Source organism: Dermacentor andersoni, chromosome 7 (assembly GCF_023375885.2).
Source record: "Dermacentor andersoni chromosome 7, qqDerAnde1_hic_scaffold, whole genome shotgun sequence".
NCBI classification, from domain to species: domain Eukaryota; kingdom Metazoa; phylum Arthropoda; class Arachnida; order Ixodida; family Ixodidae; genus Dermacentor; species Dermacentor andersoni.
This window is the reverse complement of record NC_092820.1, coordinates 179,404,533-179,420,009: the sequence shown is the minus strand read 5'-3', so window position 1 is coordinate 179,420,009 and position 15,477 is coordinate 179,404,533. Positions and strand designations below refer to the sequence as shown.

Here is a 15,477-nt window from a genome sequence, read left to right as displayed (position 1 = left end):
GTTACGCAGCTCATCAAAACTTGGCACAGTTCGATTAGTTGGGTCCGAGGGTTCTTGGCTACCAGCATATGGAAGGCATCGTCGTCTATGCCTTTGAGGATGCGCCTTATTTTCTCGGTTTCCGCCATTAAAGCATTCACCCACCCACAGAGGTCGTCTTCAATGTAGCTAGTGAAAGTCTCACCATTTTGTTGAGGTCGGCCACGCAGGCGGTGTTCGGCGCGAAGCTTGCGCACGGCTGGCCGACCGAAGAACGAAGTGAGGGTTTCCTCGAAAAGCGACCAGGTCGTAAAATCGGCTTCATGATTGTTAAACCATAAGCTGGCCACATCAGTCAGGTAAAAGATGACGTGAGTGAGCTTGGCAGCGTCATCCCCTTGTTATGAGCGCAACAGCGTTCATACTCGGACAGCCACTCTTCGACATCGCGATCGTCAATACCGCTGAATGTCGGAGAGTCACGCTGACGAACCACACCAGCACACATGGCAGGCGCGGGGGTAGGTACGGCTTGAGACGTAGTGGCGCCCTCAGTCATTGCAGCGGTATATGGTGAAGTACGGCTGCGGAGCTCCAGGACGAGGAAAGGGACTACCGAGCAGCAATGTAAAAGGCGTGTTCGTCTCAGCAACGTGGGCACGGCGTCTGGAAAAAAGCCACTAACACAATGCAGCCACAGCCCGAAAAACCGACAGAGCGAGACACACACGAACGTCAACTTCTTTCTCTGTGCAGGCATAAAACTGGTGCCGAAGTGCTCCGGTACAATATAATATTGTCACGTGGTGGTGACGTTGAAGAACACAGTAGCAATACTGTGAACGACAAAACTAACTTTTATTGGGCGAACCTGTGCCCACAAAACAGGCTATAATTATAGCACAACGATAGCGGCGAACACGGTCGGCGATCGTCGAAAATCTGATCAACGGGTCAAGCGCGTCGGCTTTTATACATCAATCGTCGAACGTTCCAGACTAATCGCTGGGACCCGCGTGTCTTCCACAAAGTTACACATTATTCACGTCGCGCACACATGCAATAAGATTACACAAGGTTCGGTCACAGACAGCGGATGGAACCATCGATAACATTCCAGAAACTTCCTACACATGCAGGCGCGTCTGCGCTGTGCGATAACATTTGTTAGGCGGTGAAACGTGTCGCCCGATAAAGACAAGTACACGTGTCAATATACATACATGGTGTCCAAAGTTCGACTATCCGGGATAAAAAAAAAAATGCGAAGAAGAGTACACAGAAGCCATTTTTTACCTAGGTTATGCGGCCAGGCGGTCGCAAACTGTGAGGTGTTAAGAATGGCGAGCTGCAATGTAGGATTGCCACCCAATTTCGACTGGGGGACAAGACGCGCATCCCCCACTCTCCGTCGCTTCAGCTAGGAGAGTACAACTTCTCCGTTAGATATAAGAAGGGAAAGTTGCATAGCAATGCGGATGGATTAAGCAGGCTAATCCGTCGCTTCAGCTAGGATACGTTCGAGGAAGCGGGCTTTGTGCTGACACCGCCGCAAATCCTCCAGCCCCATCGCCGTTGTGACGGAACTAGTTCGGAGGGCGAACTATTGTGCCAGAGCTCTCCAGCACGAACCTGATCTGCTACGCGTGAGCGAGCTGCCGCGGGAAAGCTGTCTTTTCGTGCTTCTCACACGACGAAGATGAGCAGGACAACGAGCTACCCAGAATGTCTCCGAGGTACCCGGAACGGCGCCCCTCTGACGTCGGCTCCAGACCTTCGCACCTGTGTGTTTGCGTGTGTGTGGGCGTAAACTGTTCTGCGGAACGGCGCCCCTCTGTCGCCGGCGCCGGGCATCAGAATGTGTGTGCCGATGTGTACGTAAACTGTTCTGCGGGGCGGCGGCAAGTTGACAATGAGTAAACGAACGTTCGCGCCGCCTTGTATCGCCGGCGGACCGAGTGTATAAAAACTGCTGTTGTGCGGATGCTCGATACACTTCTCTCGTGCAGTCAGGTTGGACTGACACACTTTCTCTTGAGCAGTCATGTTGGACTGACACTCTTTTTCTTAAGCAGTCATGTTAGACTGATTTAAATACTGTAAATAAACCCATTTTCCTCGTTCTCGATGAGAAGCAGTTCTTCCCTTCATCAACGTCCTCAGCGTGTTTAAGTTGGACGACGGCATGGGCCAGCTACCTTCGAATTCATGCCGGACTCCAATCTTGGCAACGGATCTCGAGCGATGGGATTGAGCCCCCAATCCTGAGAGAGGATAATTGTCGTCGTAATGTCAGTATTTAATTAAATTCGATAATTAACTTTCTATTTACTGGAGTTAGCATATATGTTTATACTGAAAACTCAGGGGCGGTGCGATTTGGTGACTATTCTATATTGTACAATTTTAGTAACGCGACTGTGTCCCGAGATATGCACGTCTGAAATTTCAGCCCAAGCAGTCTAAATACGCATGTGAGGTCCCTCCCTAGTGCGACGCAGCTGTTGCGTATGGCGCTCCGTCTGACAAGAATGTGGGGCGATAGGCGACGGTGATTGCTTCTCGTTCTCGGCCCGCAAAACCGAAGAATGACTGTGCGGCGACGTGAGACAAGCCCTGTTTCTTTGAACAATTGCAAGTAGAGTGGGTGACAAGACGTCGTGCCGCTTAAAACTTCTTATGCACTCAGGCGCAGCGATACTGCTCTGCTTTTCTTTTTTTATAATAATGGAAGCTTCGTTTGCAGAATGATTGCAATTAATGCCACCTCACAAGATAAAGCGGCAGTGTCAGCTACTATACAGCACATTATTAACCACTAAAGCTTCCAGGGAGCCTTGCACATGCGTAGAGAGAATTTACGACCCTGCACTGTCAGTGCTTAGGAAACGCGGGTTAATTGCCCGTATTCTCTATGTCACCTTTTTAAATTTAGAACGCATCTACCAGTCCTCATGATGAGCATGAAATTGTGTCACCGTAGTCAAATTCATATTTATTTAGTTACACACAGCTCCGATTCTGGCATTACTTCGGAAGAAATGGGAACAAAAAAAAAAGCAAACACAGTGTAAATCCATGGCCTACATACAAACAAAACACAAAAACATTTTAGAAATTTGCTTCAAATATACCGTTGCTTACACAATATTAGTTTCGAATGATATGAAATCTTTCTCAACTTAGAATTATGACAATCGCCGAGAAACCAGCGGTTAAAAAATGTTCGAAAAAAATTAAATTATGGGGTTTTACGTGCCAAAACCACTTATTATGAGGCACGCCGTAGTGGAGGACTCCGGAAATTTCGACCACCTGGGGTTCTTTAACGTGCACCTAAATCTAAGTACACGGGTGTTTTCGCATTTCGCCCCCATCGAAACGCGGCCGCCGTGGCCAGGATTCGATTCCGCGACCTCGTGCTCAGCAGCCCAAGACCATAGCCACTGAGCAACCACGGCGGGTTAAAAATGTTCGATACGCTCGCTTTCCGCCGCAACACACCACATGAACCGCTCTTGCGTCGACAACTCTGCGCAGCAGTTCTGGGTCGATGCTTCTACAGGCGGTAACTATTCTCATCTTCATGTCGGTGACATCAGTGGGCTCAACTGCGTAAACGCAGTGTTTGACGTAGCCCCACAATAAGAAGTCCAGTGGAGAGAGATCAGGGGATCTCGGCGGCCAAAACATCTCTCCTTCGCATCCAATCCACTGCCGTGGAAAGTTGACAGTTTAACCAGTTCTTTGCAGTGGAGGAGAAATGTGGTGGGGCCCCGTCATGCTGCAACCAAACTTCATGCAGTTTGTTGAGAGGGAGAGTCGAGGCAAATTTATCGACGACACCAGCAAGAATTTCGTGGGCATAATTCTTTCCGTCGAGGTTCCCTTCGAAGTGAGTGCCAATGATTCCGTTCCCAAGTATACCACGCCACACATTTAGACCCCAGCGAATTCGGTGGCTGTGTTGCCGCAGGACGAGGATTTCCTTGCGACCAGTAGTGAGCATTGTGAATGTTCACCGTGCCGTTCCCGATAAATCGAGCCTCATCAGTCCAAATCCCTCTTTATACGAAATCCTTATCTTGGTCAATTTTATTAGGGCCCAATTACAAAAGTCTGCCCGTTTATCAAAGTCTGCCTCACTTAGGTCCTGAAGACTCGCATAGTATGGATGAAATTCGTGCTTTCTTATGTGACTGAGACTATAGGTCATGTGCTTTGTGACTGCCCTAAGTACGTGGAAGAGCGTGAAAGGTTGGACCACGACCTTACGCGTCTCGACAGCGCACCGTTGTCGGATGATGTTATTTTAGGCCCTTGGCCAGATGCTCAATCGAGTTTCAAGGCCATCCAGGCATTACTGAACTTTTTAAAAATTAAGGGCCTGGATTGCAGACTTTGAGCATGCCACATTGCTTGCCATATGTTCTACATCTTCCTTCTATCGTCATCGTCATCCATCATGCACCTCTTTCTTCCCTCTTTCTTTCCCTCTTCCCCTTCCCCCAATGCCGAGTAGCTGGCTTGAGGAATATACCTCAGGCCGACCTCTCAGCATTTCGTATCATTAAACTTCTCTCTCTCTCTCTCGTGCTTTCTTAGAACGTTGTGCACTGTTCCCACGCTTTTCCCGCGTTGTTTAGAAATCTCTCTGATACTTACATTTGGCATTGCATGCACGCAGTCAAGGACGTCAATTTCAAAGTCCTCATCAATTATGCTCTTCTTGGGCTGTCTTTTTTGTGAACTGAGCCTGTTGTGCGAAAACGTCTGAAAATGCTATCAAATGTTGCCCTTGTTGGAACTCGCCGATCCGCATGGCGAGATGCGTACAGACTCATTGCTAATGAGGCATTGCCGTTCATCTCCGCCATTGATAGCACTACATCCATTTTTTCTGCCGTAGAATAGTACCTTGACCCAGACGAAGCAGCCATTTTTCAATGCAGAAGGTTCCGAAGCAGGGCTTGCTTCTTCCAATGGCCCAGCTTAGTAGCGACAATCAGTGGCAAAGGCAAATTAAGACACATAATGGAAGCTCAGGGTTTCACTCAATGCGCTTGCAAGGCGATGCCTGATCTGTTCGACACTTTTGCAAAACTGCGAAGAATAAAAAACCGGCAGGCATACAACAATGAAGTGCACTACTCACGCCAGTTCACAGTCGTCCTTCTATTTCACAGCAGTTTTTCAGGCGTAGGCAATGCAGGGCCCTCAAGTCACACACTTAGGACAGGCACAGTGTCCCTGGTACACCACTGGCAACTAAGGTGCTGCCCGGCAGCTGTCACCTTTGTTTCATGCTTAGTGCTTGCATGACTTTGCGACTCAGAAATGAAAAAAAAAAAATACGTAAATTGTACTGTAAAATAAGGAGCAGTGGGGCTGTGGCTATGAGAGAGAACGACGACATGAGAGAGAGAGAGAGGGGGGAAGGAGAGAGAGAGAACTTCATTTAGTCGCCTGCAGAACGACCCCATGACTAAATGGCGCCGTGACGCGGGCCCTGACGTCTTCTCAGCTAGTGGTCTCTACTCAACTCCAGCGCGTGTTACTCCCGCGGTCGGTCGCCCTGAGGGGCAACGTTCCGTCGGTTTCACTCGGCCTTTGTCTTTCAAGAGCCGCCGAGACCTGCTGGACGGCCCAGGTTTGGCTTTCATGGTCGTAGCATTCCGCCGCAGCCGCGAGTCGCGGCGGAATCGTTGTACTTGCCGAAGCTTCGCCGGGGAACTTGGTGCAATCCCATAGGATGTGTGTCAGGGTGGCCCTCTCCCGCTGGCACACGCGGCACAGATCACTCACATATAATTTCGGGTACAGATGATTCAGTAACACTGGGGTGGGTAAGGAACCAGTTTTTAATTGTCTGAACAGCACCGCCTCCGCTCGGCTCCACCCCGGGTGCGGGGGTGGGAAAGTCCTTCGAGCCAGGCGGTGGAACTGTGTAAGTTCGTTGAACGTCGTCATGCGGTCCTTTGCACTACACCACGCTGGACGGTTGCTTGAAGCGGCGCGGTTGGTTAGCGCTCGCGCCACTGCGTGTGCCGTCTCGTTGTGGTTATCGTGCTTCTCCGACGCATCGTTGCCCGCGTGTGCCGGGAACCACTTGATTCTAACATACCTATTGTCTCGTTGCAGGTCAGCCGAGCACAGAACGCGAACAGCCTCACCACACACTTTGCTCCTGGCATAATTCCGCACTGCGCTTCGCGAATCACACAACACCGTCTGGCACCCGGGGTCGGCAATGGCCAGGGCAATGGCCACCTCCTCCGCCTGACACGCCTCGCGGACCCGTAAGCTCACCGTTGCCCTTGTCGCGCCGGATGACGCCTCGATGACGGTAGCTACGAATGCCGCGCTGTTTGCTTGGTATTCTGCCGCATCCACGAACCTTGCGTGCTCGACCTTGGCGTGAAAGTCGATGAGGGCCTTGGCCCTCGCCGGCGCCGGGTCCCGTCTGGGGCAGAAACGTCGCTACTCGCCTTTTTCGCCCCGGGCGTGAAGCCCAAGTATTGAAGTATGCGCCTGCCGGCTTCAGTCATAGAGAGAAAAACCCTGTTTCGGTGCTCGATCGGCTGTACCACCTCTCGCTGCTCTATCGTTCTAGTCGCGAACGCTTACAGCCCAAAGTGCTTCGTGACATTTGGTGGAAGGTGCTGGACCTTTTGCAAACGTGGAACTCGGAAGCCGGATGATCCCTGTCACATCTCTTATGCCCGAGGAGAATAGTCCTACCGATTCACCCCAGGCACCGCTGATACTGATGGCGCTTCCGGTCGTGTGTTCGTCACCGCCGACACCGAGATTTCTCCATACTCTGCCGCACTTTTAACCGTTTCCTGAGTTGAGTTTTCCGACTCCACAGCTCTTTTCACGCCGTCTAAGCTTGTTACTCGCGGTCATCCCTTCTTGCCATTCGACAAGGTTCTAGCGCACTTTATGTATCGAACCTGTTTCCTTGCTCTGCTAGCCTGCTCGACGATGAGTGTCTTGGTTATGCTGACGAAATCTAACCAAGCTTCCTTTACGATGTGCCTGACGACCCGGCTTCTCCTCCGGTTGACGCTCTGGCCCTTCAAGTTTCTCCTCCCACGCCGCCGTGCGACCCAACATTTTCCCGGTGTATTGATCCCAACCTCACTCCAGGTCAGCATGCCCAGATCATCGATCTCCTTGACCGATTTCGCACTCCATTCGACATACAACAATCTCGCTTAGGCCGTACTTCCACTGTTGTCCATCACATCGACACTGGCAACCATGCGCCTTTACACCACAGGCCGTATCGTGTATCCGCCAAGGAGCGTAGCGTCATCGCTGAGCAAGTTGCAGACATGCTACAACGCGGCATCATACAGCCTTCGCACAGTCCCTGGGCTTCTCCTGTAGTGTTGATCAAAAAGGAAGATGGCACAATTCGCTTTTGCGTGGACTACCGGCGACTCAGTAAGATCACCGCAAGGACGTTTGTCCACTACCCCGATTGACGATGCGCTAGACTACCTCCAAGGCGCCGAATTCTTCTCATCTTTAGACTTACGATCCGGGTACTGGCAAGTTCCAGTGGCCGAGTCAGACCGTCCAAAAGCTGCCTTCATCACACCTGACGGTTTATTTAAATTCACGTGATGCCATTTGGCCTGTGTAACGCGCCTGCCACATTTGAAAGAATGACGGACATCTTGCGCGGCCTCAAATGGCAGATATGCCTGTGTTATCTGGACGACATCGTTATCTTTTCCCCGGACTTTCCTTCCCACTTACTTCGACTTGAACGCGTCCTCAAGTGCGTTGCCGATGCTGGCCTCCAGCTTAACTTGACGAAGTGTCGCTTCGCTGCCCAGCAGCTGGTCATCCTTGGCCATGTTGTGTCGAAAGAAAGTGTACTCCTTGATCCGGCGAAACTACAAGCTGTTGCCCAGTTTCCGCGACCAACGACCTTGAAAGAACTGCGCAGCTTCATTGGGTTAGAGTCATACTTCCGCCATTTCATCCGCAATTTTTCCACCATAATAGCACCTTTAACGCAGCTTCTTCGTGGTGGCCACAACCTTTCGACCTGGTCCCCGGATTGCGATGCCGCATTCACAAAGCTGCGTCGTCTCTTGACGTCACCACCAATCCTGCACCATTTCGACCCAAGCGCTCCAACTGAAATACACACGGATGCCAGTGGCGTTGGCCTTGGTGCCGTTCTCGCTCAGAGAAAGGCTGGCTTCGATGAGTATGTCGTTGCCTTCGCCAGTCGTGCACTCACTAAACCTGAATCGAACTATTCTGTAACAGCAAAAGAATGTCTGACTATAATTTGGGCCATAACCAAATTCCGTCCGTATCTCTATGGTCGCCCATTTGACGTGATAACTGATCACCATTCGCTGTGCTGGCTGTCGTCCTTGAAGTAACCATTCGTCGTCTTACCTGATGGGCCCTCCGACTGCAGGAGTACGACATTCGAGTGCTGTAACGTTCTGGCCTAAAACACTCGGATGCGGATGCCTTGTCTCGTTCGCCACTAGCTGACGAGGTTAGCTCCCCAAAAGCCTAATTGTCCGAATCTCCCCTTGCCACCACGGACATTCTTCTGAGCAGAAGAAAGACCCAGGGATTGTGTCCATGCTGAGTTTCTTATACACCCAATCGACACCCACTACCAATCGCGCATCACGTCGCCAAGCACATCACTTGTCCATTCGCGACGGGCACCGGGTACCGTCGTAACTACCTCTCGGATGGCTGCAAATGGTTGCTTGTCATGCCTCGGCATCTGCGTTCGGATATTTGTGCAGCGTTCCACGACAACCCCCAGTGCGCGCATGCAGGTGTACTGAAGACATAGGCACGTCTACGCCTTCGTTACTACTGGCGGGGAATGTATTGTTTCATCCGTCATTATGTCCGCTCCGCCGCAAAGATCCCCCTCGTCATCCAACCACCCCATTACAGCCTTTGCCTTGCCCAGCACGTGCTTTTGATCGAGTAGGCATCGACATTTATGGACCTCTGCCAACCACATCAGACGGCAATAGCTGGGTAATCGTGGCCATCGACCATCTTACGCGCTATGCGGAAACTTCCCCTTTGTCCAGCGCTTCTGCCAATGGCGTCGCCTCGTTTCTCCTGCGCCACATCATCCTTCGCCACGGAGCTCCCAGGGAATTACTCAGTGACGGAGGCCGCGTCTTCCTCTCCAATGTCATCGAGGCTCTCCTCAAAGAATGCCGCATCATTCATCGCACCACTACTGCATATCATCCGCAGACTAATGGCGTAGCCGACCGCTTTAATCACACTCTTGGTGACATGCTGGCCATGTACAGTCGCGGACAGAATATTATGGACCATGAAATCTAAGAAAAAGCTGAATATCTCCGCAACCTCACAACGCAATCTGGTATTTGCATTTTGGACATCGACTAGAATATGCTAACAACGTTGTCGTGGGCAGTTTTACTGGTTAATGCTACAGGCTGCTCGGAAATTGAACGTTTTCGGAGATCCCGTGGTCCATTTTATTCTGTCCGCGACTGTACGTTGCATCCGACCAAAGCAAATGGGACCATGTTCTACCATTTCTGACCTACGCTTACAATACTGCCACGCAGACTACCACGGAATTTTCGTCCTTCTTTCTCCTGTACAGACGCGAACCTTTTTCCACAATGGATACTATCCTTCCGTACTGCTCTGACACCACGGAAAGCACTACCTTATCTGAAGCTTCTGCACACGCAGAAGAGTGTTGCAAGCTATCCCGGTTATTTACGTCAGAGGACCAGCAACGCCAGAAGCACCATCGAGAAACTTCCCATATTCCTGCATCCTATGCTCCTGGCTCGCTAGCGTGGCTTTGGGTTCCAGCCCCTACCCCTGGACAGTCACCGAAACTCGCGTCGAAGTACTAGGGCCCATACCGCGTGATCAACCAAACGTCTCCAGTCAACTATATCGTGGAACCCCTCGAGCTACCTTTGGATCATCGCTGTCGAGGACCCGAAATTGTGCATGTCCAGTGTCTCAAGCCGTACTATGATCCGCCTGTGTTATCCTACCCGTATGTCGCCAGGATGGCTTCCTTTTCCACGGGAGAGATAACTGCACTGTAAAATAAGGAACAGTGGGGCTGTGGCTATGAGAGAGAGAGAGAGAGAGATAAAACTTTATTGTGTCCTTGATGGGGTGAAGGGGTGGCGGGGGTCGGGAGACTAACCCCCAATCCCCCCCCTTCCTCAGACGGCGGCCAGTCCTTGCTTTCTGGCGGCGTCTTCGGCCATCCGGACGGCCCAGAGCTGCTCCTCTGGGTCCAAGCTGAGCAGCAATGTCTCCCACTGCTCGGCCGTACTAATGATGCGTGTGTTAGTGCGGGAGGTGTTGGTGGGTGAGGCTTTGGGGCATTGCCAGATAATATGATTGAGGTCGGCGCGGGCCTTGCACGCTTTGCAGAGTGGTGATTATGCATCGGGGTACATGCGGTTGTAAAGCACGGGGTTCGGAAAAGTTCGTGTCTGAAGGAGTCGCCAAGTGGTGAATTGAGACTTATTCAGTGTATGGTGTGCTGGGGGGTAGCGTAACCGCCCTCTGCGGTAGTGCAGGAGAATTTCTCTGAACGTGACCATTCGGTCCCGCGCGTGACCGCGATGCAGAACAGAGGGCTGGTCGGGATCGGAAGACGCAGGAGAAGGATGATGCGCACGGTGTGCGAGAGCTCGGGCGGCATCGTGGGCGGCTTCGTTTCCAGCCAGACCCGAGTGACCAGGGGCCCAGATGATCTGCACGCGGCGTTGCCTTGGGGGAGGAGTGCCAGAGAGAATCTTCTGCGCTTGGGGTGCTATCAGTCCTCTTGCGTAGCTACGAATGGCCGTTTTTGAATCGCTGATGATGCAGTGTGCATTGGTAGCCGCGTAGGCCAAAGCGATGGCCGTTTCTTCTCCTACTTCGGGTTGCGTGGCGAATATTGATGCGGCTCAGGGCGTAGGCGGTTACCAGGCGTATAAGGTTGCTTTCCTTCATGCCGTGATGTCGATTTCCGATGCGTGCAATGAGGCGAGTGGTTTGGTGTACATGTTTATCTAATTGCTTGAGTATTTCCGTGTTTCTGCCGTTTTGTTGGATGCGTAAGCCAAGGATACGAATGCTAGGTACTGTAGGTATGCGTTGCTGGTGCACGTGGAGTTCTATCTCGGGTGGGTGAGGGTCTGGACGTCGACCTCCCCAATTAGGCTTGTACAGAAGGACTCTGATTTCTGTGAGGAACACGCCAGGCCGCGCGGTTCTACGTATGCAACGACCTCGTTGATGGCTTGCTGCAGCGTGTCTTGGATGTCCCCGTCGCTGCCCCCGGTGACCCACAGGGTGATATCGTCTGCGTAGAGGCTATGCTTGAGGTTGGGGATGCTAGCTAATGCAGGCGGTAGTCCGAGCAAGGCCACGTTAAACAGAAAAGGGGATAGAACCGATCCTTGCGGCGTGCCTTTGCTGCCGAAGTGAATAATTGGCGACTGCAACCCTCCGATGGTAATGGTGGCCGTGCGACCTGTAAGAAAATTCTTCACGTAGTTATATGTTCGATGTCCAACCTGGCGTTGTGCCAGTTGGTTCAGTATGGCCTCATGCGTGACGTTATCGAAGGCCTTGGTTAGGTCTAGCCCCAAGATGGCTCTGGTGTCCAGCCTGGAGCTTTTGTCGCCATCGATAATTTGGTGCTTGAGCTGAATCATGATATCTTGAGCAGAAAGTTTCGGGCGGAAGCCAACCATGGTATTGGGGAAGAGGTCGTTGTCGTTCATATGCCTGTGTAAGCGTGTAAGGATGACGTGCTCGAGGACCTTTCCGACACATGAAGTCAGGGAGATAGGGCGGAGGTTTTCGAGTAGGAGGCGCTTCCCGGGTTTGGGAATCATAATAATTTTGGCTTCTTTCCATTGTGAGGGGAGGTTTCCAGTTTCCCAGTATGCGTTAAAATAAGCTGTGAGGGCTAGTATGGAATCCTCATCTAGGTTGCGAAGCATTTTATTAGTAATGCCATCAGGTCCCGGGGCTGAGTTAGGGCGGAGTGCGAGGATGGCTTCACGTACTTCTGCTGCTTCTATGGGCGCGTCCAGGTGGTCGTTATCGGTGCCTGTGTATGCTGGAGCGGGTGTAGTAGGTTGAGGTCCTATGTGTCGGTCTATCAATTCTTGAAGAACTTGTGTGTCCCTGCCAGGATGGGTGTGAATAATTTTCTGCAAGTTGTGCTGTTGTGTGTTCTTGCTATTAGCCGGATCGAGGAGGCAACGGAGGATATTCCACGTTTTGGGCAGGTTTGGTTGCCGCTCCATGCTGTCGGATGTGCTGTGCCAATTTTGACGAGTAAGTTGTTGTGCATAGTCTTCGATTTGAAGGGTGAGAGTACCAATACGTTTCCTGAGCGTTCGGTTGAGCTTGTTGTGTTTGTATCTGCGTTGCAGACTGGCGAGGGCTTCCCACATATGCAGTAACTTGCTATCTGCCTCCTGCAGATTGGCTTCCTTAGGCACCAATTTAGTGGCTTTGCTCGCGTCTTGCAGCAAGGATGCGACCCAATCTTCGAAAGGGGGTTGGGTACCCGAGAAAGAGGTGAGGGCTCTGGCCTGCCGGAAAGCGTCCTAGTTCATTATGCGGAGTTGACGACCCTTAGGCTTTCGCGGGCCCGCTCGAACTGTTGTTTGGATTAAATAGTGGTCGCTGCCCAAGTTGTCTTGTGTGTTGATCCAGTCTGCTTGTGGAATTCGTTTTGCGAATGTCAAGTCCGGAGTAGCATCTCTGCTAACGCTGTTTCCCATACGAGTGGGAGAAGTTGGATCCGTGACAAGAGTAAGACCTAGATTCTGTCCGTCAAGCCATAGTTGTCTTCCCTTTCGGCGGTCCATTGGGTATCCCCATGCCACCGCAGGGGCGTTTAGGTCCCCTACGATGAGCAGGGGGGTTCCCCTAGCTACTTGATCTGCTTTGGTGAAAAGTCGTAGAAACCTATGTTGTTCTCTGGGGCTGCTGTACACATTGAGGATGAAGAGGCTCTGGTGCATGCGCCTTGCAGACGGGATGATCTCCAGAAAAATGTGGGCTGCTGTATCAATGCCTGTGTGATGCTGTATAACCGGAGTGTTTCGCTTAACTAGTGTGATTACTTGGGGCCTGCGGTTATCATTGCAAACTGCGGTGTATGCCGCGTATCCCGACAGCTTAGCCGCTTCTCCGGTCTCTTGTAATGCGATAACATCGGGGGAAGTATGTGATGCGAGAGAGGTAATGTATTGCTTTAAGTGTGCTCGCTTTCGCCGGAAGCTCCGGCAGCTCCACTGCCAAATGCAGTAGGCAACACGTTCTGGATTACTCGCAGCCATCTTTGTCGGGACGCGAGTACGGCTTCTTTAGGGGACCTGCTCTGGGACGGAGTAGGGTGTTTTCCAATTCTGTCAAACGGGTGTTGTGATTTTGAGCCAAAGTCGCGACCATGTCTTCAAGCACTTTGCGCGTGTCGTCCATGTTTTCCTGTCGCTGTTGTTCTCTTGCCGCAAAGGCTTGCTCAATTCTGGGCAGTAGTAGCGTTTCTAGTTTCGCCGTAAGGAGGTTGTCCATTGCGCGTTCGAGAGCCTTTGCAATGGAGGCGTCGAGCAATGTGGCAAGCTTACAATGTAATGCTTCGTTGAGGTTGCGTTCTATCCGCTGTTGCAGCTCAGTGAGAGCCTCACATGCAGTTGACTTTTCCTTCTGAAGTGTATGCTGGTGCTGCCACTTTTGAGATTGGTTCGAGAGCTTTGCGTTTGTGCGAGGTTGGTTGGGTGGTTTGCGGGCAATCTATTGCAGGGACAGGAAGGATGTCTGCATTTGATGGTAAATATTTGGGTTGTGTGTCTGCAAGTTGTGATTTGAGATTAGCGTTTTCTGTCTTGAGTTCTTGTATCTCAGCACGTAAGGATCGGAGCTCCTGCATGAAGCTCTGCATGGTAGCGTCACTAACTGTGTTCACTGGGGTTGCTATAGGTTGTGTGATGTGACCTGTGTGGGAGACAATGCTGGCCCAGCTTACCTTGGGGGGTGCGTCTTGCACTTTAACTGTGGTCGTTCTAAGGCTTGCGTTTCCTTGCTGCTGCGGCGGTGTTGAATCCGGTCCGCTCCGGGAGTGGCTGCGTCCTTGTGACTGACTGCGACCTCGGGAGCGGCTGCGTCCACGAGACCGACTGCGTCCTCGTGAATTGCTGCGTTCGGGAGCCTGCGGTTGTAGTGTTGACTTCGGTGTTGGCAGAGCTGAGTCTCCATTTGCAGAAGTCGATGGCCCCGTCTCCTGGTCAGCTCCTTGTTGTCCCAGTCGTGGGCGTTCCCACCGTCGTTGGAGTAGGAGGTGTGGTGTCTGGAAGCGGCGATGGCAGGACTTATCACCAGTCGGGTGGTCTTTGCCACAGAGCGCGCAGCAAGGGTGACAGGGGTGATCAGCCGGCGGATTTACTGTGTCACAGCTCTTGCATTTCTTCTGGGTTGGAGTAGGGCATACATCGGCCCTGTGGCCGACGGTCCCGCAGATGTCGCAGACCTCGATGCGCTTCTTATGTAGATAGCATTTGTATTCTGCTCCGCGGTAGTAGACATGGTACGGTACTTGCTTTCCGTCGAATACGATGAGCACTGAATTAGTATTGCCCATGCGTCGGGCCTGCAGAATCGTAGGGTTCTTCTTGTAAGCGAGACTGTTGGTAATGTCTTCTTCCGTGTCATATATGACTCCTTTGGCTGTGTCCTCCGGCGGTGTTACGTATGCTGTGGCAGCGTAGCGGACTGCTCCAATGGGGAGACTGCGGATGCGACAGTATTTTTCGGCGTTAGACATCATTGGCGTGCTAACTACAACGACGTTATTATCCGTGCATGAGCGGTAAATGTCGTCCTCTGCTTCGTTGGTTGTAATGCCCGTGATCTGTAGTATTGAGTCGCGTATCTGGGCGTCTCCTAGTTTGGACACGTTGAAACCGTCTCTTGGGCGTATGACGATCTTGATATCATTCTTCGGAAGTCGTGGTTGCCGTGGTGCGCGTCGGCGTAGTGCGGACTGCTCGGTACTCTCGGTGCGTGCGCTTGCTGTTGCACGGAGGGATCCGTGTATGAGTAGGGATGATGCCTGCGTAGTCTGTCGTTGCTTACGGTGGCTGACGTACAAGCCACCCTGCTTCAACGGTAACTTCTTCGGGGGCTATTTCCGTGCCTTCAACCTCTACTACCTCCATGACGAGGGGAGGGGCTGCACTTACTTGATCTCACGAGGGTGCGAGTCGTTGGGTGAAGTCCTCGGGAGCCGGGACTGCGACAGCGACGCCGCGCACCTTCGTAGCTGCGGCGCACCTGTCTCTCGGCCAGACGGAGCAGCTGAAGATCTTGTTAGGGTTAGCAATCTTGTGGTCGTAGAAACCCTTGTCCTGCGTCCCTGGCGTCGGGACTGGTCTTGATCGGTAGAGGACCACTTCCGGAGGCTGGTTCCGACGT

General features: G+C 52.0%; 1 pseudogene; it reads right to left on the bottom strand.

Annotated features, from left to right (window-relative positions):
• Nucleotides 1–13,690: 13,690 nt before the first annotated feature.
• Nucleotides 13,691–15,221, bottom strand: LOC126533275 (uncharacterized; annotated as a pseudogene).
• Nucleotides 15,222–15,477: the final 256 nt, after the last annotated feature.